This window comes from Psammomys obesus, unplaced genomic scaffold, assembly GCF_907164565.1.
Source record: "Psammomys obesus unplaced genomic scaffold, mPsaObe1.curated_primary_1811, whole genome shotgun sequence".
Classification (NCBI taxonomy): Eukaryota; Metazoa; Chordata; class Mammalia; order Rodentia; family Muridae; genus Psammomys; species Psammomys obesus.
This window is the reverse complement of record NW_026591086.1, coordinates 10557184-10582732: the sequence shown is the minus strand read 5'-3', so window position 1 is coordinate 10582732 and position 25549 is coordinate 10557184. Positions and strand designations below refer to the sequence as shown.

The window sequence follows — 25549 nt, the reverse complement described above, 5'->3', positions numbered from 1 at the left end:
TGACAAGCTGGTCTTAAACTCAATAAATAGCTGACATGACCTTGAACTCCTCCACTTCCCAAGGGCTGGGATTACAGATGTGTGCCGCCCTGTGTGGTAGCAGTACATTTTAAAATGGCTTATAAGTCGGAAAAAGTGCAATGAAATTATCAATATTTTAAACTAACATGAAAATATGACCAATTAAAGCGGCTGGATGGAGAAAGAGCAGGAGTTTTTGAAATTGTAGCTTTAGGGGTGTCTGGTGGAGAAGGACTGAAAACCACATGTTCTTAACTTCCATTTTAAGAACCTGCAACAGAGTCGCACATTAAGCCCAAAAGGAACTAGAAGGAAACAATAAGGAGGTCAGAGTGGGCATCTTTGAAACAGGAAACATGTGCAATAAGGGGAGTACACAACTCCTACACAGGCCCTCACTGACTCCTTGGTTTCTTAGCAAAAATTTGCTTTGATTTTCCCTTTCCAATCTGTCTACACACATTGTACGCTGTGGTCTTATCACATGGGTCTGGGTTTCCACTGCGTTGCTGAATAAGAATGCCCTTTCCTTATCTTTGGAAGGAAAGCATGCAGTTTCTTTTCACTAAATATATTCCTCTTTCCACATCAGCTCACACGACCACATGGTTCTCCTTACCGTTGATATGATAGATTACAACCTCCGATCTTCAATTGTTGGACCAGAATCACACGCAAGGACTACGTCTCACTTAAGTGTGGTGTATAAAGCTTTGTAGGTGCTGTTGGATTTGATTTGCTAATACTTTGAAGAGTTACTTTTGTGTCTGTATTTATTATTGATATTGGCCTGTAGGTTTCCCTTCTTGTGTGCTCTGTTTTTCTCTCTGTCTCTGTCTCTGTCTCTCTCTCCCTCTCTCTCTGTCTGTCTCTGGTTTGTGCATTTGTGTATTTCATTGAACATGGGACTAAGTGTAGTTTTGTTTTGCTCTTCTAAGTTCCCTTGTGCTTTGGCTATGCTGGTGAGTAGTATGTACCACTTGAAGGGTCTTGGGTGAAGGACGCAAGAAGATCTGATGAGAATGGGGCAGGAACTCAGGGAAAGTTCCTGGAGCCAAGGACTGTAGAGAAGGCTAAAGCTGTTTGCTTGCTCCCTTGCCAGGCAAAAATCTAGTCAAGAAAGTTGCACATATACGCACGAGCACTAACTTAATAACAGAATCTCAATAGATTGGCTGAAGAAAAGTTTCAAGACAGTAATATAAGATTTGAGAAAAGTGATGTCGGTGTGTTTCTTCTGCTAGATGGGTTTGGTGGCCGAAGATGGCAATGAACACGTAAAGGTTCAGCGTTTTAGGCTGAGAAGTTCCTGTCCTGTGAAGGCATGTTATTCTACCCTGGGTTGAGAAAGACTACCCTGTGATATGTAGGCAGAGGCTGTGTCTCGAGTTAATGATGTAAGAAAAACTGTGTTGGAGGTAGAAACAGAGGAAGGAATGACTTGGACACACTTGAAAGGAACAAATGCTTCAAGCTTGCTAAGAGATACAGTGAGGCCCCATTAGTTGGCCTCCACCAGTTTGGCATGGGGACTAAAAGTCAGAGAGGCAGCAGCTGAATTGTCCCTTTGTGAAAAATAGCTTTCTCTAAGATAAAAGGATGTTCTGAAGGCTCCTTCTTTGATATTTCAAAGCATAACTAAATAAAAATTATGATTTTGCAGAATGTTCTCATTTTACAGAATATGCCTTAATATGTCATTAATTCGATTTAATCATATTCAGAAAAGATACCAACTCTACGTGTGTGTGTGTGCGTGTGTGTGTGTGTGTGTGTGTGTGTGCTTTGTACTGATTTGCGAGGCAGAGGCAGGAGAATTGCTGTGAGTTTAAGGACAGTTTGGTCTACTTACTAAGTTTCTGGCCAGCCTGGGCTTCAGAATGAGAGCATGTCTCAAAAAGAACGAAAAAGAAGAAGAAAAGTTTCAGTGATTTGGTTAGAAGAGAAACTTCAGTGAGTACTGGACCCAGAACTGATCCAAGCCCGTAGCTGCCATACAGGGCTCTTTCTATCCTTCAAGAACAGATCCTTGTAGCCATCCCAAAATGTGGGGGGACATGCACAAGACCATGATCACAGCAGGATTACTATAGTCCCAGTGGGAAGACCAGAGAACAAAGAAACCTCTCTGGCAACATTAAATTAGAAACTCGTGGAAAGAAGAAAGCAGTGTGAACTCTGGGTGCTAATAAAGTGCCCATGGGTCCATGGACTCAGGAATCAGAACAGATGAAGGGCGAGGGGGAAGTCTCCAAGTTGAGGACACATAACCCAGGGCACAGAAGGGTACAATAAGGAGGCAGGCCTGACCAGGCTGGCACATGGCTATTAACTCTTCAAGAGATTAGATATGGCTCCTTATAGGGAGGTCAGTGGGATCCGTCAGGGGCAGGAGGAGAGCAGGAAGCAAAGGCCCCAAGTCTTTCCTGGGTTGCAAGATCTGGGGTGTAGCTAGGGAGAATTATATGTGACTGGCTAGAATAGGGTCACGCTCTGTCTTCCTGGAAAGCCAGGTTGAAAACACTGAATTTAATTTAACAGTCCACAGAGAGCCCTTATAGAACTGGGGAAAAGAAGAAATGCAGGAAAGTTGATATGTGGGCAGTAATATGCCAGGTCATATAAGAAAAGTGAACAACCAAGGCCCCCAAAATTATAGGGCTGAAAATGTGATATAAATCAAAGGCCTTTCAAATTGTCCCAGCAGAGAATATTTTGGGAAAATTAAATTTTATGTGACATCTCAACAATATAAATCAGAGAGAAATGGTCTTTTTAATTAGGACAATTTACTTAGTGGCTTTAAATGTATTTACAGTACAGTCAACTAAAGGTTTTAGAGGCTGACTTAATAAACACAAAAGTTTTAATGCCAAACTGATGGAAATGGCATCAGTTTTTTTAAATTGGTTTTTGCATCGGTGTATTCAACGTGTCTTGAATTTTACTTTGGTTTTACAGTGGCAAGCAAATTCTGCTTCATACAGATAATAGCTACATCAGAGAATTTTTGTTTATTAGTTCATTTTTCACTTTACAAGCTGCCTGAATCTGCAAGGTACTCCTCAGTTTGACTAAAGCAGAAGGTGCTATTTTTCCTTTTTCTCTAACACAAATATAAATGGTAGCCAGATATGGTGGCACACACCTGAAAGCCCACCACTGAGAAGGCTGAGCTGAAGGCCAGCCTGGGATACGTAGGCACACTCTGTCTCAAAAAGTGTACATGCTGATATATCTCAGTGCTGGGAACAAAGATGTTCTCTCTCTCATTTGCTTGCTCATGTATATGTGTGTATGTATGTATACATGCACATGTATACATACATGTATATGTGTGTATGTATGTATACATGCACATACATAAATGCAGCTACTTATAATGAGGAACTTTCCTTTTCTTCTCAAAGTTCATGCATATGAGAATGACCTTTTGGCCATTTATTTTATGTGTGTGGGTGTAAAGTTCAGAGGCCAACCTTCTACACTCTGTGGATCCCAGGGACTGAAGGTCATCAAGCTTGGCAACAGCATCTTTACCTACTGAGCCATCTCCTCAACCCTATAATGAAGGCGTCTCATGACGGGTCATAGAACAGGTTATCTGCTGCTGTATAGTAACCATATACTAGATGGCCTAGACCCTGAGAGATGGCCCGAGGCCTGATCAGGCATTTCCTCTAGCCCAGTGGACTCACACAGTAGTAGTGGCTTCGTGGGTAGTTTTGTGTGAGCAAATGGGCCCAGTCTGGGAGTAGAAAAGAAGTAGCCTACAGTCTCAACTTCCCTTGTATTGAAAAAATATCAGACTATGTAGCCGTACTTAAATCTGTTGGCACAGAAATCTTTTAAAGCTTGGATTACTCTCAAGAAGAAAAGTAAAGGCAGGTGTGGGTTGGGGTTCCAGAGCTAAGGCTTTTTTTTTTTTTTTTTTTTTTCCTATAGAAGAGTGTCTGTCATTTATTTAGTGATATGCTAAAGTGAACAGATCAGGGATACAAATCTACTCCTTCTTACACAGCTGATGGCTAAAGGAACGTGGCATTTAACAAACGTGCTAATAATTCCCCTCCAACTGGAGAAAGGCTTTGCGAACCTAATGTGTGTAAACACATACTTAGATGTACACGCATTTGCACACATGTGTTTATGTAGGCGTGTAGGGGTGTATGTATGTCTATGCATATAACTTTAGGATCAAGTGAGGCCTAGTCGATACTATTAAAAATTCAGGTGATTTTTTAAAAATTTTTTTCTTGTGTGTATGAATATTTTGCCTGCATGTATTATATGTGTACCATGTGCCTGCCTGGTTCCCCCAGAAGCCAGGGGCAGCACTGGGTCCTAGAGCTGAAGATGGTTGTGAGCCACCATGTGGGTGCTGGGAGCCAAACTCTGGACCCAGGACCAACCATCCCTCTAGCCCTCACTCCCTTTCTAGTGCTCATCAGGGTTGCCCCACTGACCCATACCCCGTCCCCTCTTTACCTTTTCATCTGCAGACGAAGTCTCAGTAAGTTGTTCAGGCAATCTCTGAACTCACCCTATAGTAGGGGCAAACCTTGAATTTTTGATCCTTCTGCCCCTCCAGCCCCTCCCCCCCAGCAGCCAGCATTTCAGGCCTACTTCTGTGCTGCAAAGGTGTGTTGGGGAGTCTAGCATACAGACAATAAGGAATAAGCACAGAAGCAGATGGTGTGTGGTCCAGGACTGACACGTCGATGGAGAAGGGTGTGGGAGAAGCAAGGCCTATGGAGGTGGCTACAGAAATAGCGGGATCCGTGGACACACATAGACAGTCGGTTGAGTCTCACACAGTGGGTGGGACCCCCACCTCCACCCCCCCGCCCACCCTAGACACAGGGAGTTTTTTGTACCTTGGAGGAAACAGCCATCAGGGAAATGCTGACAATTTTGGAAAAGCTGACCACATTTTACATAAGAAATAAAATCAGAACACACGGTCTGACACATGGTCTGACAACAGGAAGGAATATTTTAATTGGGACTGCCCCAGAAAAATCTAGAACATATGGCTACTCTATTTACAGGCCAAGAAAATACTAATTACAGGAGCCGGGTGAACTCACCAGCCCTTAGTAGAAAAGACAGGCCACCATGGCGCAGAAACTCTAAACTAGCTCCTGGCAGCCAGGGGACTTCATGTTCTTTTTTTAAAATTATTTTTGAAGGTTTCTGTTAATATTCTCAGAGGAAAGGTCACTGCCAGAGCAACAAAAGACAAGTTGGGGAAATTCTATTCAAATTTCCTAAATTACATGCTTTAGCATTTTCTCAATCACTTCATCTAACTCCTGCATTAGGTAGGGTACATATAAATCATCAGTGTAAAACGGTTTCTTCCACCTTGGGTAATAAAATAAAATCCAATTTAAAGTTTCCTTCCCTTGAAAGAGAAGGGAAGATCCCCACTCTGTTAACTTCCCAGGCTGGTGAGCGAGCGCTTCGCATTCACAATGCATTTAAACTGCCAAGATTGCTAGCTGTGATTCCAGCCTTTGCCTCCCTGCTGTCTCTCCGCTTTCTCATTAGTAGCTCGCTGCCTGAAATGAAAACACACACCAGAAGCTTCCTTTGCAGTTTAATAATAGTCTTAGCAGTTACTGGGAAGGAATCACTTTGAAGGTTTTAAGTCACATTGGGACAGGTGAAAATATCTTCCATTTCACCTTGCTGCTCATGCCCGGCAGGGCCAGGGCACACTGGCCAGCTCATCCTCAATACGATCAAGGAAGCCCAGGACTTTTATTTTCATGGCCAGTAAATATGATGGACAAAATGATGTGGTAACAAGCTAGAGGACAAGAAAGTCACACATTACAACAATTCTCTTTTAGTTCTTAATCAGCATTGTACACTCATTTTACACACACACACACATCCCCTGGTAGAAACAAAATTACATTTTTAGTATGACTGGGGGGCCACTACATTTGTTGAGACATTTCTCTCTGCATCCAGGCTGTCCTGGAACCAACAATGTAGCCCAGGCTAACTTCAAACTTGTGGCAATCCTCCTGCCTCTGCACCCCAAGTGTTGGGATTGTTCGAGCGTAGCACCAGGCTTGGCTGAGGATTTTTTGTTTTCGTTTTTGTTTTCTTTTTTTTTTTTTATTCTTCCATTATTATTTGAAGCATTAAATGACTTGTGCAACTTCATAAAAACAGAGCCCAGGATTAATCAGCTACAGTTACTAATACAAAACAAAACAGGAACTTCTAAATGCATACTGATAAAAAGGAAAATTTTTAATTTATTTGGTGTGTGTGTGTGTGTGTGTGTGTGTGTGTGTAACCCAGGCCAGACTTATAAACTTCATGATTTTTCTGCCTCAGCCTCCTATGTGCTGGGACTATAGACATGTGCCATCATACCCAGCAAAGGAAGGCTTTACACCCACTAACTACGGAAACAAAACGTATCCAGTCCCACATGCTACAGCCTTAGCACGGTGAACTGGGACAGCAGGCAGATTCAGAGAACTAGACACATAAGCTGATGATGACCTCACGAAACCCAGGCCCTCTGAGCCATCTCTCCAGCACAAATAAATCTAAAAATTAAAAAAGAAATTTTGTAACAGCTTTCTGATCTTTTACATACAAATAATCGGTCTGAAGGGGTTAATCATCCTCTGCCAGCAGCCAGGAAATGGTAGCAATGTGATTGTCGATTACATCAATTTGGCCCCGGTGTCTGCACTTTACAAGGCCAGAACTAGGTTTTCAGAAGACAAAGGGAAATGGTGTGCTACTGCTTTCATAGATAAACTGCTTTGCTTGAGCCTTTCATTTTTTTTTTTTTTTGAGATTTTACTTATTTTTATTTATTTTTGTGTGTGTCAGTGTTTTGCCTGAATATATGTCTGTGCACCACATGCCTGCAGTTGATCCCCACCGTGGTCATGTGGGTGCTACAAACTGAACCCAGTTCTCTGCAAGAGCAACTAGTGCTCTTAACCACTGAGCCATCTCTCCTGCCTGACCCTTCATTTCCGCAGGACACAGTTATTAAGGATGTAGCGTGTTTCAGATGGCTCAGAACTAACGACACTAACTCACCCAAAATAAGTGCAAACTAAATGGGAAAGCATTATAAAGACGCCTGTTCCTGTCACAAAGAGGAGGGGCTCACCAGTCACGCACTGCGGGAGCCAGCTCTAATTTTTACTGGTGTAACATCTAAGTCGATGGGCTTGGTAGAAAAAAAAATAAAAGAAATATTGGGAGACCCTTAGGGGTACAAGAAGATTGGAAAACCTCTATATGGTCTACTGAAGCATAAATACAACCAGTGAAGCTAGTACATAAAGTAGAGTAGTTGGAGGAGAGGGAATAATAAAAACATCACTGTGAGAAATGCTTAGCTTATATTTTAAAATAAATAGGACAACCCACAGTAGACAAGGAACACAAGGACACAGGAACAGGTTAGCTAGCCGGTGCGTTTTTGAAAGGTACTTGGCAGTGACTCACTAAGGGGTAGTGAAATGTCAGGTAGAAGATAAACATTAACCAGGGCCAAAGCAGAGGAGCCCAAACTGTAAGACTCCAGAGGTTTGAAGTTGACATTTTCAGTGAAGAAGGACTAACCCGGTAAAGAAGTAAGATGGCAAACTGGGAAGGGCCACGGAACCTTGATAAAGGAACACACCAAGTCCTTTGGTCTAGGATTTCCTTGCAGCCACAGAGGAGCAGCTAATACACCGTGGGGCTGGTGAAGCTGCCTCCAGAGCCGGGGACTTTTCTCAACAGCCCTTTGTACTGCATCTCCAGAAATTATGCAAAATTCTATCTCTTCTTAGAATTGAAGGGGAACAAGCTGTGCCCACGAAGGCAATCTAAAAACATTTTGTAACTGTGATCTATTCAGCCCTGGGAGTATGCCTTCTTTTTGTAAGTTTGTTTCTCCTCTCTCAGGGGCTGTGAAGGATCTGAGCCTAGAATGAGAGGCTTACAGGGAGCAGATTGTGAAAGTATCCAGGCGCTGTGTATGATAGCAGAAAATATTGTTTTCTTGGGGCTGGACATACATACAGCTCAGGGTTAGAGGGTGTGCCTTATATGACTGTGGTTCTAGGTTCGACCCCAGAACCAAAGGGAAAATCGAAAAGAAATTCTTCTGGGACTAGCAAGGTGGCTCAGTGAGCAAAGGCATGTGCTTTCAAGACTGCTGGCCTGAGGTCAGTCCCTGGGACTGACACACTGCAAGTTGTCCTCTGACCTTCACACATGCACGTGAACACACGTACACACATAACATATATGAGTACTTGTAATAAAAATAGTTCTTAAATTCTTCTGACTTTTGAATATTATTGAAAACACATCTCAGAGAGGTTACCCGGGCAGAGCTTATTTCCCAGATCTTGTTTGTTTACAGCCCCAGGGACCCAGAAGCAGCCAAACCCTTCTTGGGAACCGTAGCACACTCTTATGGGAGCTCAGCAGGTATCCATTCCCACCTGATCTGTTCCCTGAAAGATAACGAATGACTTCGTGATACCAGGCACCAAAGAATAAATATTCATTCTCTGACACCCCCGATGATAAGATTTAAAGGTCAGTTTTATACTTGTTCTTAAGCAAGATGAAACGTGCTCGTGCTTGAGCTCCGAGCATCTGTTAAATGAGGAACTACAAACAGTCCAACACACTCCAGGAAGGGAAACAGATCAGCAAGTGTGAGGGTGGGGTAAGCACAACACTCCTCTAGAAACAACTGGGGCTGCTGAGAGCCGGGATGCCGGGATGCCCTTAGCTCTTCATCTCAGTGTCTCAAGACCCTCCCCCTCCTGCTTATTTAATTGCTGGATAATATGGGCTGCGTTATAGTACCCTAAAATTCCAACGTTAAAATTCCGATCTCCTGGTGCCTGAGAATAGGATTCCATGTGGACATTCTACGGAGGTAATTAGGTTAAATTGGGTCATTAAGGTAGACTGAGCCAGTGTGACTGGTTTCGTGGAGGACCCGGCACTAGCCAGGCAGAGAGACTGGAGAACCACGAATTTGAGGCCAGCCTGGACCACAGAATGAAAGCCTGTCTCAAACTGAACAAAAACAAACAAGGAAATTTGGCTACCGACAGAGAGGGGAGATGAAAAGAAGAAAGGCCAGTGTGAGCCAAATGGGAAGAGAAGACTCAGGAGAAGCCAAGCTGGAAACCCTGAACCAGACTTCAGCCTCCAGATCTGTGAGAAAGCCAGTTCTGTTGAGCGCAGCCTCCCGGTGTGAGGTGCCTTGTAGACAGCTCTGACGTTCCCTTCCACTGGACTCTCAGCTCCTACCTACTGTGGGTCCTGGCACTCAACAGAAGCTCGGAAATACTGCTGAGTGGGTAGCTGACCGGAGCTCCATGTTTGGCCCTGTTTCCTGGACTTCAGGGATTTAAATATGATCAGAAAGTACCCAGAGGGGGCATTTCTTCCCTTATCAGAAAATGCTTTCAAGTTCAAAGTGTTGAAAACGTATGCGTGTGACCGTGTGTGTCTGTGTATGTCTTTGTGACTGTATGTATACTGGCATACAGGAACACATCACCATGCATATTAGCAGAGGGCAGAAGGTGTGGGATGCCCTCCATCACTCTCCAGTTATTCCTCTGAGACAGGGTCAAAATTTAAAGTAAGTATCCAGCTTACTTTAAATCCTTCCCTTTCTTATATTGCTTACATCTTCACAACAGACAAGCATTATTTTAAAAGCTCTGTGGGGCTCATATCTTCTCAGCTATGCTGGACACCAGCAAGTCCCTGGAATTCCCTGTCTCTGCCCTCTTGGGTCTGGGGTCGTAGATGTCAGTGGGATGTTCAGCTTGTTACGTGGCTGCTGCAATCCAAACTCTAGTCCTTAAGATTGGTAGGAATGCTCTTAACACTGAGCCATCTTCTCTCTCCCATAGATTAAAAAAAAAAAAAAAAAAAAAAACTGTCACCTATTATAAAACAAAACAACAGAAATTGTGGGAAGGGAAAAGTTAATCACTGAAATCCTGCAAGCTAGATATTTACTTTAAGTTGTGACACTTTGTAGGTTTTACTACATATATCTAGGACATATTTTAATATAGAAATAATACAGACTCATTTACCATTGTGGAGCATTTCCTCCAAATCATGGAAAAATCTTCATGAGCATTTTAAAAGCTTATTTTGTTTTTAATCTATGTGCGTGTGTGTTGTTAATGTGTTGTACAAGTGTGTGGATGCCTGTGAGCTCTAGAAGAGGGCATCAGATCCCCTGGAGTTAGAGGCAGTTGTGTACTGCTTGATGTGGGGGCCGGGAACTGAATTCAGGTCTTCTGGAAGAGCAGGAATCACTCTTAACTGCTGAGCCATCTCTCCATCCTTTTCATTAACATCTTAAAACAGGTATAAAAGTGATTGTATCAGATATGTCATTCGTGATTGAAATTCTTAAGATTAAAATTTCAGGTGTTTCTAGCCTCCACCCCATCTCTCTCTCTCTCTCTCTCTCTCTCTCTCTCTCTCTCTCTGCCCTGTAGGGGGGTGTAAGAGTGGTATGCATGCATGTGTAAATGTGGGTCTCTCCCTCCCATGTACACGTGGGAACAAGAGATCAACATGTGCTGTCTCTCTGGCTCTCCACACTTTTTGCTTTGTAAAAGGGCTTGTCAGTCAACCTGGAGCTCACCATTTTCACTAGACCGGCTGGACGGCCAGTCCAAGCCTTCTAGGACTTGGCTGTCTCTGTTCTTTAACCGACAGGGTGTCAGAGGCATACAGCCATGCTTCACTTTTTCTAGGGTGCTGGGACCCAGACTCAGATCCCGATGTTTGCACAGCAAGCTCTTTACCGACAGAGCCATCCCTCTAACCTACATATCTAGCTCTTTCTAGCAATTACTAACACTAAAATAAGTATTGTCTTTGGTGACAAAGCTTTTTAAAAAGATTTGTTTTCATTTTATGTGTATGAGCGTGTTTACCTGCGTATATGTATGTGTACATGCTTGCCTGGTGCCCATGGAGTTCAATATGCTTGCCTGGTGCCCGTGGAGTTCAATATAGGGCACTGGATCCTCTGGAACTAGAGATACAGATGGCTGTTAGCCACCCTGTTGGTGCCAACAACTCCTGTCCTCTGCAAGAGCAACAAATGCTCTTAACCAATAAAAACCATCTCTTCAGCTCCAGCACAAAAGCTTGTATCCCCTTTCCTAAATTCTCATAGGAATGCCATCCTGAGCTGGGCATGGTGGCACACGTCTGTAATCCTAGCACTGGAGGAGGCAGAGGCAGGCAAATCTCTGTGAATTTGAGGCCAGCCTGGTCTACAAAAGGAGTCCAGGACAGCCATGGCTACACAGAGAAACCTTGTCTCAGGAAAAAAAAAATGCCATCCTGGGGAGAGAAAGTTAGTCTTTTTCAAGGGTGTAAGTATGTAGCCATTGGAAGGGCAACAATGTTTCGGTGGATGGGCCTCCACTCTTGAATAAACAGAAAGCATAAACTGAACCCAGGGACACTATTATTATTTATAATAAACAAACAAATAAATAAATAAATAAATAAATAAATAAATAAATAAATAAATAAGAAAGGCATGAAGATGGAAGAGGTTGGGGTTAGGCCTGGAAGGATTTGGGGAGAGGAGATGAATATGATCAAAATACATTGAAAATGCTATCCTATCTATCACAATCATGTAAAAGATACACCGTTGACAAGACTTTAATACTTTGATCACTTTGAAAAAAAAATTAAACCGCTTTCTAGGTGATGCATAAAATTCCCCATTACACTTTATTCCTAAGCACTGCTTTCACAAACCTTGCTGTTTTGATAAAATAAGATGGGATTCATGATATTTTAACTTACTAATATATTCTCTGAATATTAATGATATTTTCCATTTCTCCCTTATTTACAATTTTGTTTTTTAGGGGAGGCTTCTCTAAACTTGGTATAATGATTCACATGTGCAACCTTAACATCGGGGAGGCTGAGGCAGAGGGATTACCAGTCTGCACTGCACAGTGAGTTCTAGGCCAGCTTGGCTACAGGGAAAGACCTCAAACAAACAGAAACAAAGAACGAGAGCATAAGAAGGAAGGTGGGAGAGAGTGGGAGGGAGGGCGGAAGAAAGGACAGAGGGAGGAAGGAAGGAGGCTCTTTCTTGAATCACATGATGGAGCTGCGGTACTGCCTGGCCTTCAGCAATGGCCTTGATTCCTCAGTCAAGGATATTGAACATCCTAGACTCATCCCAAATCTTATCATGGACTGACAAACAATAATGCAATTTTACTGTTCAGAACAGACAAGGAAGTTTGTTCTAATTATTTTCCTCCTACTCACAAAATGTTGATACATCAGATGCATGTGAATATATTTGATTTAGCTATCTGAGTCTGAAATCAGCTTTCTTTGCAGATGCAAAGAAAGTTTTCAGTTAATCTGGAGAAAATGGGGGGAGCAGGAAGGGAGGGAGGCAGAGAGCTAGAACTTCTGGAAAGAAAGCATAGCTCTCTTTATTTCCAATGTAATTTTAGCTCAGATACACTAATTTCCAAGCTATTTTTCTTACAGTCAGGACACAGAGAAAACTTAAAAATACAAACGCCTCCCCCAGGTGACTTGTTCTCAAATTCATAGGCAGGACAAGCAAACCATAGCATCCTGAACAAAGCTTAGAGGACTTGAGCAAACACCTCTCTGTTCGGAGCTGGACATTTTCAGACGTGTCTTTGGGCTGTAGTTTGTGGCAGAGAGCTCAGTTTTCAGGGGAGAAGCTTATCAGAGAGGCTGGCACCTGCAGAACACTGGTGAGGCTGAGCTGGGGGTGGGGGAGGGGCAGACTGCAGAACAGTCTTCAGCTCTGAGTCCTCTCACGTGCTTCCCTCCCTCTTCCTGGCTGGCTGGTCGGTCCTCTTCCAACCTCCACTCTCTTCCTCCTGTTCACGGAGCAAGAGGAGTCCCCATCCCAGCCAACTCTTCTCTCCCCTGCTGGTGCCTTCCCCTCATTCCTCCTCATGCCAAGGCTGTCCCCTCTTCCAAGGTCATCCTCCCTCTGTGCTCTACAAGCTGGAACTACACCCAGTTTTCCCCTGCCTAAAACGAAAGCCTTGCCTTGGGCTTTCCCAGAAAACAGGACCTGTTTTCTCCCCTTCCCTTTTAAACTCTTTAAAATGTACACCTGGGTTTTCCTTCTGCCTGTTTCCTTTTCTCACATGCTGTTCTCACTCCACCAACCTCTGCATGACTCTGGCTAGCCTTAGACTTTCTAGATTGAGCTCTTTGAGTATTCTGTGGGTGGCTTCTTTACGCATCATCATCATTTATCATCAATGTATTGTGACAGCGCACGTGATAAAGGCTGGGATAACGAGGAGTTCAGTTAGTAAAAAGCCTGGGGTACAAGCATGAGGATCCCAGCACCCGTGTAAAAAAGCCGGGCACAGCAGCATGCACTTGTGATCACCACACTGGGCAACCGGAGAAAGGGGATTCCTGGAAATCTGCCTGGTAAGTTTAGCATAATCAGTGAAAGACCCTGACTCAAAACCCAAGGCAGAGAGGCCTTTTTAGATAGCTTGGCAGGAGGACGAAGCCATTTGCTACCAAGCCTGACCACCGGAGAATGGTCCCCATCATCCACATGGTGGAAGGAGAGATCCCATTCATGAAAGTTGGCCTTTGACCACCACATGAGCATCCTAGCATGTAAAAAATAATAATAATAATAATACATAAGTAAACAGAACATGTGGTAGAGAAATAACTGTGGAAGAAGACACTGTGTGTTGACCTTTGGCTTCCACGTGCACTCACACACACGTGCACACACAAATATACATAGACCAAAAGAAAAAAAAAACCCAGCGAAATGTAAGAACGCATACATAGCACAGAAGACTCCACATTAGTTGTTCTAAGCATACGCTTCAACAACACGAAAACTGTCCAAACAGAACTGGATACGGTGGCGCACGCCTTTAATCCCAGTGTTTGGGAGGCAGAGGCAGGCAGATCTCTGTAAATTCGAGACCAGCCTGGTTTATACATGGAGCTTCATGCCAGCTAGGGCAGCATAGTGAGACCTCGTCTAAAAACAACAACAAAAAAATCGTCCAAATGTTTGAGCAACCTACACTACCATCTATTTCCAGAACCTACTTGTCTTCTCAAGTGAGAAACTGTACCCACACAACAGTGACTCCCCATTCTTCCTACCTCTCTCCCTGTACTCTCTGCTCTGCTCCACCTTATGTCACCGGGTTGTCTTTCCTAGGGACCTCTTACAGGAATAGTAAAACAATAACTGGTATTTTCTGTCTGGCTTGTCTCGCTTTGCCTACTGTTTTAAGACTCACTCATACTATAGCATCGATATGAATTTTATTTTATCTTCAAGACTGAATGATATTTCCTCATATATACCATATTTTGGGATTTTTTGCCCATTCTCTAATGGATATGGGGGACAAAGAAAAGACTTTAGCACTTTTTGTCAGAGGCTATTGTTTATAAAATAAAAACGTTTTTATTTTATCCTCAGGTGATGGGAAGATCAGATGAGAGCTTTACTAATATACGGCTTGGGCTAAGGCCAAAGCATTTCTACATAAACAGTTCTAGTCCTAGGCCTGGAAGCTTTTAGCCCTTATACAATCTAATCTTCTGCAAGTCTGGACCTTGAAGGCTTCAGCTTCCAGCCTCTGTGTGCTAACCAAGGCCTAGAATGTTTTCGGTCTCTAAGATTTACTGCTGAATAAGCTCACTTTCTCTAGTTCTATCTGAACTCCGGCTGGCTGGTTCAACTCAGCTGTTCTGGCTCAAAACTCCGCTCCAAGCTGACTGATTCAAACTGGCTTCTCTCTGCTTCTCATTTAATTGCTCTCCTTGGAGAAACTGCCTCTGAACTCCATGAACTGAACTGCACAAACTCAACTGCACTCAACTGAACTGCACAGAAGCACATTGAATTCTACTGTACTGTCTCCACGAACTCTCTGTATTTCTGTATCTAAGTCATTGGGTGTGATCCCTTGCCAGAGCAGCCATGCTGCTGGATTAAAATTCCTCTACAGGGTATTCATTGTACAAAGTGATATTTTTCATAAGATATTCATTCTGCCGTGTGCTTTGAGCATATCTACCACTAACCCTTTCTCTGTCTCTCCCCTTTTTTTGATAGTTCTTTGCCCAGATAATTGGCCACAGTGGAAATTTTGGTTTCTTTACAAACTCAGTTATGTAAGCAGGTTTTTGTTTTAATCCCAAGTGTGGGATATGGACATGGAAGTGTCCCTGAAGTATGTGCCTTAGCCTCCTCTGGGTATCTTCTCAGGAGTGGTACAGCTGCCTCTTACCATAATGCTAATGTAGGTAGGTTTTGGGGAAGTTCTTTTTGTTTTTGAGGAACCTCCATGCTGATTTCCACAGTGAGGGCACCAATCTACATTCTGACCAGCAGTGTGCCCTTCCTGGCTGCTCACGTCCTCACCAGAATCTGTTGGTTTTTGTTTTGTTTTGTGTTAATAGCCATTCTGAATGGAGTGAAAAGAAATCCCAACATCTCCTTTCATGTGTGCGTGTGTTTAGGAGCATGTATGCATGTCCACACGCAAGCAAGTGCTGTCTGAGGCCAGAAGTGAGCCCCGGATGTTCTGGAGCTGGAGTTCCTGGCAGTTGTGAGCTGCTTGAAGTGCATGCTCACCATCAAACTTGGCTCCTGAGCAAGAGCAGCCAGCCCTCACAGCTGCTGAGTCATCCCCGCAGCCCCTCCATGCGGTTTTGATTTGCGTTTTTCTAGTTTCCAAGGCTTTCACAAACGCATAGCAGCCATGATAACGACCATTTTTAAACAGCAGTTTTAGGTTCGTAGTAACGCCAACGAAACTGAGGTCACCCAGATGCCCTCTCTCCCCCACACAACCTCCCTCACTCTCACAGCTCCGTGTCATAGTGCTATATTTGTCATGGTTAAAAAAAAAAAAAAAAATCAGAGTAAACTGCTGCAGAGCTTGCTGTAGTAGCTTAGTCTAAATTAGTGGTGTCCCATGAGCCCTGTTTAAGTGACAATCGACATTAGTAAATCGCCACCAGCCAGGCCTCCGGTTTTGTTTGCGTTTTGCTTGCTGGTGCTGTACATTGTAAGGGTTTATGACAAAGTAACAGTGATATGACTCCTCCATTACTTTGCACATAGAATGGTTTCATTATCCCCCCAATTCTCTGTCTGTTCATCATCCCCTCTGCCAAGACCCTGGAGCTTACTGAATTGTTTATTGTCTCTGCCCCTCTTCCTCGGGATGTCATATAACTATAATAGCACAGAAGGTAACACTTTCATGTTTGTTGAATTTACTTAGTATTTTGTGTCTATTCTTCCGTGTTTTATTATAGCTTGGTTTAAGATAGCTTGGTAGCTATCTTTTAGTGCTCAAAAATATTCCATCGTATAGACGTACCGCAGTTTGCTTATTAGTCCTCCACTGAAAGACATTTCGATTTTTCCAAGTGTTATCAATTGCAGAGAAAGCTGCCATAAACTTACATTAAAAGGTGTAGACACCTTTTTAACTCTTCTGTTTAAACACCAAGAGGTATACTTATTGAATTGTACAGTAAGAGCATTTTTAGTTTTATGAGAAATGGCCAAACTCTGTTCTAGAGTGGGGGACTAATCTGCTAGAAATAAGTGTGCCTTTTTTTTTCCCAGTGCTATGGATTCAACCCATAGCCTTGTACATGCTAGACAAGTGCTCTACCACTGAAAAGCTCTCTCTGTCTTTGTCTCATTCCTTTTTCTTTCCTTCTGTTTTGTTTTGAGACGAGGTCTTACTTTATAATCCATGCTTGGGATTTACTAGGCAGACCAGAATGGCCTCAAACTCAAGGCAATCTGCTTGCCTCAGTATCCCAAGTTCTGGGATAACAGGAATGAGCCACCATAAGGGGTAAAATGAGACTTCCCATTGAATGTTCTCTTCCCAAGCATTTGGTGATGTTAAGGGGAAGAAAGAATTGAAAAGTTATATCCTGTTAAAATTTAAAACTTTCATTTGCCAAAGTTCCTGTTAAAAGAATGAGGGGGGGGGAAGCTACAGATGGGGAGAAAATATTTGCAAAACACATATCTGATGAAGGACTAGTATGCAGAATATGAGAAGAACACATATAACAATAAAGTGAACAATATAAAAGAAAAATGGACAAAAGACCTGGTGAGACATGGACCCAAAAAGAGATACTCCACCCAGTGACATAAGGGAGACACGAATTCTATAAACACAGGCTGCCGATGAGGATCTATGAGAGTGCCACACAGCGCTGTCACCATGTCCTGTTATTTGGGGAAAGGTGTTATGTCTGGAGTGAGACCGGGTCTAACTGTCGCAGGCTAACTCAGAACTCACTGGGTAGCTCCGAAAGCCTCAGATTCCTGGTAATCTTCCTGCTCAGTCCCCTCTCCCCCCCAACACTGAAATTATAGGCATGAGCCACCACACTCAGCTCAGAACTGTTTTCGAGTGTATAATACAGAAGTTTAAATGCATTCACCTTGTGTGAGAGTCCCTGACCTTCAGAACTTCGTGTTACAAAACTGAAACTCAGTGACCCCCCCCCCCCCCGGTTTCTCTTTTTGGAAGCCATGGCAAACATCATTCTACTTTCTGTTTTTATGAACGTGGCTATTCCAGTTCCCACAAGGGGATTTATACATGGTTTAGCTTGTCACGGCTGCCTTACTTCACGTAGAATAAATAATATATTCAATCTTCTTTTACCTTGTAGCAGGTGACAACATTTCTCCTATCGAGACCTACTTATATATCTATATATTGAGACGGGGTCTCAGCCTGCAGCTCTGGCTATCCTTGAACTCATTATGTAGACCAGGGTGGTTTTGAACTTAGAGTATTGCTAGGGTCTGGGATGTGGCTCAGTGGTAGGATACCTGCTTCACAGCCTTAGAACTCTAGGTTCGGCCCCTGCAGAACCACCAACCAAAAAGGTGGCCTGGGGAAGAGTCCCCAGATCTGCCTATTAAAGGGGCACTCACCAGCCTGCGGCACAGTAGAACCTTTAAGAGATGGGAACTTGGGTGTGAGAAAGTTAGGTCACTGGAGGAGTGACCTTGAGAGGGACATTTGTCTCCCTCTGTCACAAGGTAAGGGCGTCATCCAGAATGTGCTTCCAGCAATGGGCGCTGGTTCCCCACAAGCTAGCCAGAAATTCATTCTACCGTCCAGTCTAGCCTTCGTCGTTCCTGCCGTTGCCGCTTCAATGCTAGGAATACAGCCATGTACCACCTCACTCTGATTTTTCAGAATTCTTCAGTGAGAAATCCCTCCAAGAATTAGCCCTAAACATATATGAATACGGACACACAAATCTTTATTTTACTGTCTAATGCGGGAAAACTGCAAGCTGCCTGCAGGGAGGGAAAGGAACTCACTTTGATGTGTCCCTTCCTTGGTGTATTATCCAGCATTTAAATAAGGAAGCAAAGCTAACATGCTCGCTTAGCTAGGTTTGGAGGTGCATGTCTGCAGCCAAAGTGGCTGAGTCAGGAAGATCACTGGGGTCTGGGAGTTCAAAACCAGCCTGGGCAACATAGACAGGCCCTGAATCAAAAATGAAACAAAACCTGAATCCAGACAGTGTTTACTCTAAAAAGATATTCACGTTCCATTGAGTGAGAAAAGCAATCTGAAGGGGTATATGAATGGTGAGACTGCCTTTTGGTAACTGTGTTAGATATATTGGGTAGGATATATATGTATTGATGTAGAGAGGCCATTTGGGCTTAAGATTGGTATGTGCTTCTTAATCCAGAGACCTAAGGTGGTTTCTATGAGACATGGTCTCTCCCTGAATCTGAAGCAGGTGTGTGTGTGTGTGTGTGTGTGTGTGTGTGTGTGTGTGCGTGTGTTTCAGTTTTTCAGCTAGGCTGACAGCCAGTCAGCCCCAGAGAGCCTCCTGCCTCAGCCCCCACACTGACAGGGAGCTTCAGAAGTGCTAGAGAGCACATCTGGTTAGTTCCATGGGTGCTGGGACCTGAACTTGGGGCCTCACGATTTGTGCAACAAGCATGCTGAACCACTGAGACATCTCTCCAAACCAATATTATTAAATTAAAAACATGTGAGTGGTGGAAAGATGAGATTGGACTTCTCATATTTTACTTTAAAAATCGAAAGTTCACCGTGTGTGCCTCTCTCTAAATTTTTCTGGAGTATGCACACTGTTCAACACTTTCAGTTCTGTGTCAGTGGCCGCAGCTCTTTCGATATCAATCCACAGGGGGTAAAGGAGAAAAAGACAAAGAGACACAAATCATTCGAAGTAAGACAGTGGGGTTTTCTTTTGGTTTGGTTTGGTTTTTAGGTTTTTTTTTTTTTGAAATGCCAGTAGTGTGACTCATGTGTTGATTTCCATCCCACTCTTCCAGAGGGCTGGGCTCTCACCCCTGCCAGCCTCCGGTGTACAGACAGTTCAGAGCACGCTCTGTAGAGCCATACTGCCTGAATCAGAACAAACTACCACACGCAGCCCAGGGCCCTCCACATTTACCTTGGTTTCCCCACCTGTAAGATGAGAATAATACTTACTTTGAGAGCATATCTTGCAGATAGACGATCTCAGTTAACGCCTGGCCAGCTCTTTGCAGTATCTAGAGCAGAACAGTGATCATCAAGTATTACATGAGACCAGCTAGGTTCACAAGAGCCAAAAGTCCACTATAAAAGTCCAGGGGAACGCCTGAAAGTTAGAAACTGCGGAACACTTCAGCTTTGGAAAATGGCGAAACCTTTGTCTTCCCACTTCCCTGAACTCTGACACACAGATAACTAGCTTCTCATCCTGGCCAACAACTAATTGCACAGTCCCATAAGTATACAATTTGAGGGCCACTGGCATTACAGTAGTTCACTTAATTTAAGACCCGCTGCTTTTTGTCCAATCTGATTCAGCTTGCTCTCTACTGCTGTTGTGCAATAGGCAAGAGAAAGCTGTTGAATCATTCCAAACCGGCTTCCTGATGCCAAGATCCCATTGTGCAAGGGCAGACAAAAGGTCTTAGTCAACAGTAAGGCAATGGTGTCGTGTCTGAGTAGAAAGTGTCTGACTTTGAAAACTATGTGACCAAGGACAGTTAAGTCCCACGATTATATAAATTAAGAATTTCACAAAGTTGTCTTTGAAGTTCCCCTCATAGAGAAGAGTGAAGTAAAAGCTAGACTGAGTTACACCAAGTTTGGCAGTACATGGGAGGCTGAGCCAGGGGGATCTGCTTCAAGACAGAGCCAAGACTGAAGAAAAAACAAACAAAACCAGAACAACTCTACAGGCCCACATTGCTAGAAATCTACTGCATGCATATGTAAGTGTGTGTAAACAGAACAACAAAATCTCCACAGAGCACAAGGGCACACATCCGTGATCCCAGCGTAGGGAGGTAGAGGCAAGAGGAGCAAGAGTACAAGGTAAGCCATGATTATAGAGTGAGTTTGGGGTCAACCTGGGCTCCATTAGTGTGTGTGCTGTGTGAAAACAAAACAAAAGAAAATGTCCCCTTTCCACCTCTGGCTGCCGTGCTTGCCTCTAGCTGGTTCAAGAAACAAGTTCACCCTTTGACTTTGCTGTCTGCACTGTCAAAGACACCTATTATTTTGGTGATCATAAACTGTTTTTATTATCAGCGTAATTCTTTTAAAAACGGCTTGTCATTATGGCCGCAGTCTCCTCTTCTATCTCTGAGTTTAATTGTAATGAGCCTTGACCTTCACTTGATCTGTTTACAGTTTCTTGGGGTGCTTATTCTTACAGCCCTTGGGTGTCAGGGTCCTTCAAAGCCTTGTGGTTCTTGGTCTGCTGCTTGTCTTTGAAGATGAGCACCTCCGCTTGCGGAAGCTGTGGTGCCCAGACCTTGTCTAGGGCCACCGTGGCTGGGTGAGAGCAGGGATGCCCAGAAGTACAGCCCATTGTTTCTCCCACTCACTCCCAGGAACAATACAAGCAGGCTTTCAACTTGCAGTCTTCTTGGTCTAGCTTCCAAAGCAGCTGCAACCAGGCTACCAGCCAGGTTACACATGTCAAAAATACATACATTATATCGCATATTTTAATGGATATTGTCTGACAGTTTTGTTTTAAATTTAACCTTTTCTGTCTTCTTTTCCGTTTGTTTGTATTGAGGCAGAATTTCTCTGTGTAGCCTTGGTTGTCCTGGAACTCACTCTGTAGACCAGGCTGGCCTCGAATTCAAAGAGACTGGCCTGCCTCTGCCTCCCAAGCGCTGGGATTAAAGGTGTGCACCACCACCACCATAGATGGCGTATATTTATCATATCCATCCACCGCTTCCTGCCTCCAACTTCTCATAGCACCTCCAACCTGTCTTTCTCCCAAATTCATCCTCCCCTCCCCCTGCTTTTAAATAGAACTTCTGATTCTAATTACATTGTCCATGTGCACATGAGTCTGGGACCATCCAGCAGGGCATTTGCAACCTACTAGCAACCCTTCCCCAAAGGAGACTGGCTTTCCCTCTTTCAGCAGCCAACAACTGCCAATAGTTCCTCCTCTTTCTCTCCTGTGTGTGGGGGGAGGACTCCCCCATCCATGCTGGGATTTGGACTGGCTTGATCTTGTGTAGGTAACCCCAGCTGCTGTAAGCGCATTTGTTCAAAAGCCGTGTCGCATCCAAAAATCAGCACCCCACAGCTCTCCCACCCACCCACTAGCTGTGTCATCCTTTCGGTCCAGTCTTATGCCGTGATTCCTGAGCCTTGGATGGAGGGAGGTTGACAGAGATGGCCCATCACAGCTGAACAACACATTCTGAAAGGAGGGAACTGACTCCTGCAAACTGTCCTCTGAGCACTGTGTGCACATGAACACAAACAGCCAGACATAGTGGGCACATGTGTGTGTGTGTGCCTGAGTGTCTGCACACACATCCACACACCGCTACTTAAACAAGTAAAGAATGATCTAGAATGCAGTTTTATAGCATGACAATTTGGCAAAACAACAGTATGTGCCTCCTAGGGACTATGAACGCTGACGTCACGCACCTTGGCCGTGTTTACAGTACCCGGCATGAATCCCTCCTGTGGAATGGTCCTCATATCTCATCAGAAAGCAGTTAGTTACCCCATGATTCCTATGTCAGGGCTGCACCACGGGCACACTAACATATTGTATCATGTAGGGTCCAGTGCTTGGTAAGGCTATTGATGTCTTCTCTCCCCAGAGCCCGAAGATGACTTTCTAACTATGTAAATGAGCCCGCAGTAAGGGAGTTCCCTGGTTAGTTCAAGATTGGCTTCTCTGTGTTCTGCATCAAAGCTGTGTGGTGTCAGCCTGGGGGTGGTGGCAACGGCGGCACACATCTCTAATCCCAGCACTTGGGAGGCAGAGGCAGAACTGTGAGTTCAAGGCCAGCCTGGTCTACAGATCCAGTTCCAGGAGAGCCAAGGCAACGTAGAAAACAAACAAACAAATAAAATGTGCGGTATCTTCAGCAATAGGCTCTCAGCATCTTGTTATGGTGAGCACTCTAGGGCAATGGCAACAGCTTGTGGTTTTTTTGGATGCCTCTTGGACCTTTGTGACCAACAATTCATAAAGAAATATCCAGTGCCTGGCATTGAGATTTTTCACTTAATAACCCAAGTCTTCAAGGCAGCATTGTCCACCCATGCTGAACATTTCTGTTTAAACATCTCTGTTTAAACTCATATACATATATATGTGTATGTGTGTATATATATATGTATATGAGTATTTATATATATACTCTTTTAAAGTATCTTCCTATGTGTATGCACACATATATATAATATTCTTAAAGCATCATACAAACTGGTAGATTTCAATGAGGCTTCTCCGTATATCCTTAGTTTGAGCTAACCTATCCCCTACCCTCTCCCTAATCTTCCATCCCCTTTTAAAAACCTTTAAGTCTGAGTTATTTCCTCCTTCTCCTTCTATGTCACCTGTGTCCTATCCCCTCTAATCACATTTCCTGCCATGCTTGGGTTGGATGGTCGTGTGTTTACACACACAGCTTTATCATTTTTGGTTAAGACCTCTCTGGCTCCTCATTTCTTCATCTCCTCTCCCAATTCTCATTTCCCCATCTCCTCTCCCACCTCTTACTTCCTGTCCATCATCCACTACACTCCATGCTTGAATCTTTTCACCCTCCGTACCTCCCTTCCTACTTTTGTTTTACTCTCTCCTTTCTCTTAATGCACTCACCCCCTGTGACCTGTTTCAAAGTTTCTGGCTTCCAAATGTACCCTCCAGGTTAATCATACAAAAAAAAAAAAAATCAAAGTTAGAGTCTACGTTAGAGAGAAATCATGCTGCATTTGTCTTTCTAGATGACCTAAATGCAATAGAATTTTTCCTAGCTCTATTTACCTGAAAATTTCATGGTTTCAGTTTTCTTCACAGCTGAGTGGATATGCAACACATTTTCCTTATCCATTCATCTGTTAACGGACATCTAGATTGAGTCTATTTCCAAACTATTATGAGTAGAGTAACTGACCATGGACGTACAAGTGTCTCTGGAGTGGGCTATAAAGCCCTTTTGAGGTAGTAACCCGGGGGTGACACAGTGGAGTCATGTGGCAGTTGTAGCTTTTTGAGAATGTTTCGGACTGACCTCCAGAGTGGCTGGCTGCCCTAACTGACAACCCCACCAACAGGGCCGACAGCCTTCCTTTCCCTGCATGCCGTCAGCATCTGCTCTCCCCTGTATGCCTGGTCACACCACTTCTGGCTTGGGGTAAGATGGAACTAAGAAGCCTTTCTAGAGCCTTCTCCCTCTATCCTCACCTCCCACCCCCATGACACTTTGGTACCACAGAGACATCACCCCTCGATATGTTTATCGATGGTGGCCCTTGAGGGGGACGCAGAGTGGAGTGACATTTACGCTTTCTTGCTTCTTTTCCTCTCAACATCCCACACGTGAGCCAATTCTTGCAGAGGTTAGAGTGTTAACACCCCAGCTACAATCAAGACGTGGAGAACGTCTCTGTCCCCCTGCACAAGTGTCCAGGTAAATATGCGTGTTCCTCTGTTTAAAAAGCGACTGACTACAAAATTCTCCTGATGCTTTTCCCAGCACTCGAAACTTATAACACTGGAATATTCCAGACCTACAAGGAGCTGCTATGTACCCAGTACAGCATGGCTTGAATGCACGAGGACCCCACCAACACTTTGCATCAGTTGGTACATTTTATAGCGGATTTTAAGTTGATGTTTACAATCTATTTATAATATTTTGATACTTGAGGGTTTTTTTTTTTCAATTTGGATATGCTGATTGTCTGTTCAATTATTTTCAAGCAATAATACAAATTTTTCTCCTTTGTAGCATGGTGAATCTAAGTTCTGAAGGGACAGAAGAACATTCTTAACTACATATTCAACTTCTAGCTTTGTTTAGGTGGGGTTTGTTTTGGTTTTGTTTTGTTTTGTTTTTGAGACGGGTTCTCACATAAACCAGACTAGCCTTGAACTCTCTATGAAACTATGGACAACCCTGTGCTCCTGAATTTCCTCCCTGAAGCTCTCAAGTGCTGGGGCTGCAGGTATGTGCCAACATGCCAGCTGTCAGCATTCTTTATAAACATTATCTTCTAGCCTAACTGTGATAAAACAGAATAACAATATGTCCTGTTAGTTCTTTTTCATGTCATGTAATTATGATAATTGGAACTTTTGGCATATTTAACTCATGCAATATATTAAAATTACAAATTAGTATTTTGCACTTAAGCTAGTGCGTAAGAGGAAAAGAACACAAAAAGCCAGGTATAATGGTGCATGTTCGTAATCTTGTACTTAGGAGGGCTTTAGACTGCCACAAGTTCAAGGCCAGCTTAAACTACATAGCAAGTACCAAGCCAGGTAAGTCTACATAGAAAGACCTTGTCTCCAAAAACAATGCTGACTTCCCATAGATGCATATGTATGCATTAGGAATAGTTCTGATTTTTTTTCTAGACAGGGTTTCTCTGTGTAGCCCTGGCTGTGGCTCTCCTGGAACTCACTCTGTAGACCTGGCTGGCCTTCAACTCAGAGATCTGCCTGCCTCTGCCTACCAAGTGCTGGGATTAAAGGTGTGCACATTCGAGACTGACATTTTTCTTATCTATATAATTACTAAATGAAACAAAACCATCGGGTTTTTTTTGGGGGGTTGTACTTGTTTTTTACTGTTCTCTCATTTAACATTTCTATTTTTTGATGTTGTTTCAAAGGTTCATACTGTCAGTTTTCGGAATCTTAAACCAATTTATAATTCACCTTCAACCAGGCCAAATGCTATGTTCAAATTTTTAAAATGTATTTATTTTTATGTGCATTGATGTTTTGTGTGCATGTATGTCTGTGTAGGGTGTCAGATCTTGGCATTTCAGACAGTTGTAATGTGGATGCTGGGAACTGAATCCTGGTCCTCTGGAAGAGCAGTCAGTGCTCTTAATCGATGAGCCATCTCGCC

At 43.5% G+C, this 25549-nt stretch overlaps 1 long non-coding RNA gene across 1 annotated transcript in view; it reads right to left on the bottom strand.

Moving 5' to 3' along the window:
* Positions 1–19859, bottom strand: part of LOC129678938 (uncharacterized) — a 30686-nt gene extending 10827 nt beyond the window's left edge. Inside the window, exon 1 of the long non-coding RNA XR_008720458.1 lies at positions 19629–19859. This is a non-coding gene — a long non-coding RNA (uncharacterized LOC129678938). The remainder of the gene's footprint in view (positions 1–19628) is intronic.
* Between the last annotated feature and the right edge of the window lie 5690 nt (positions 19860–25549).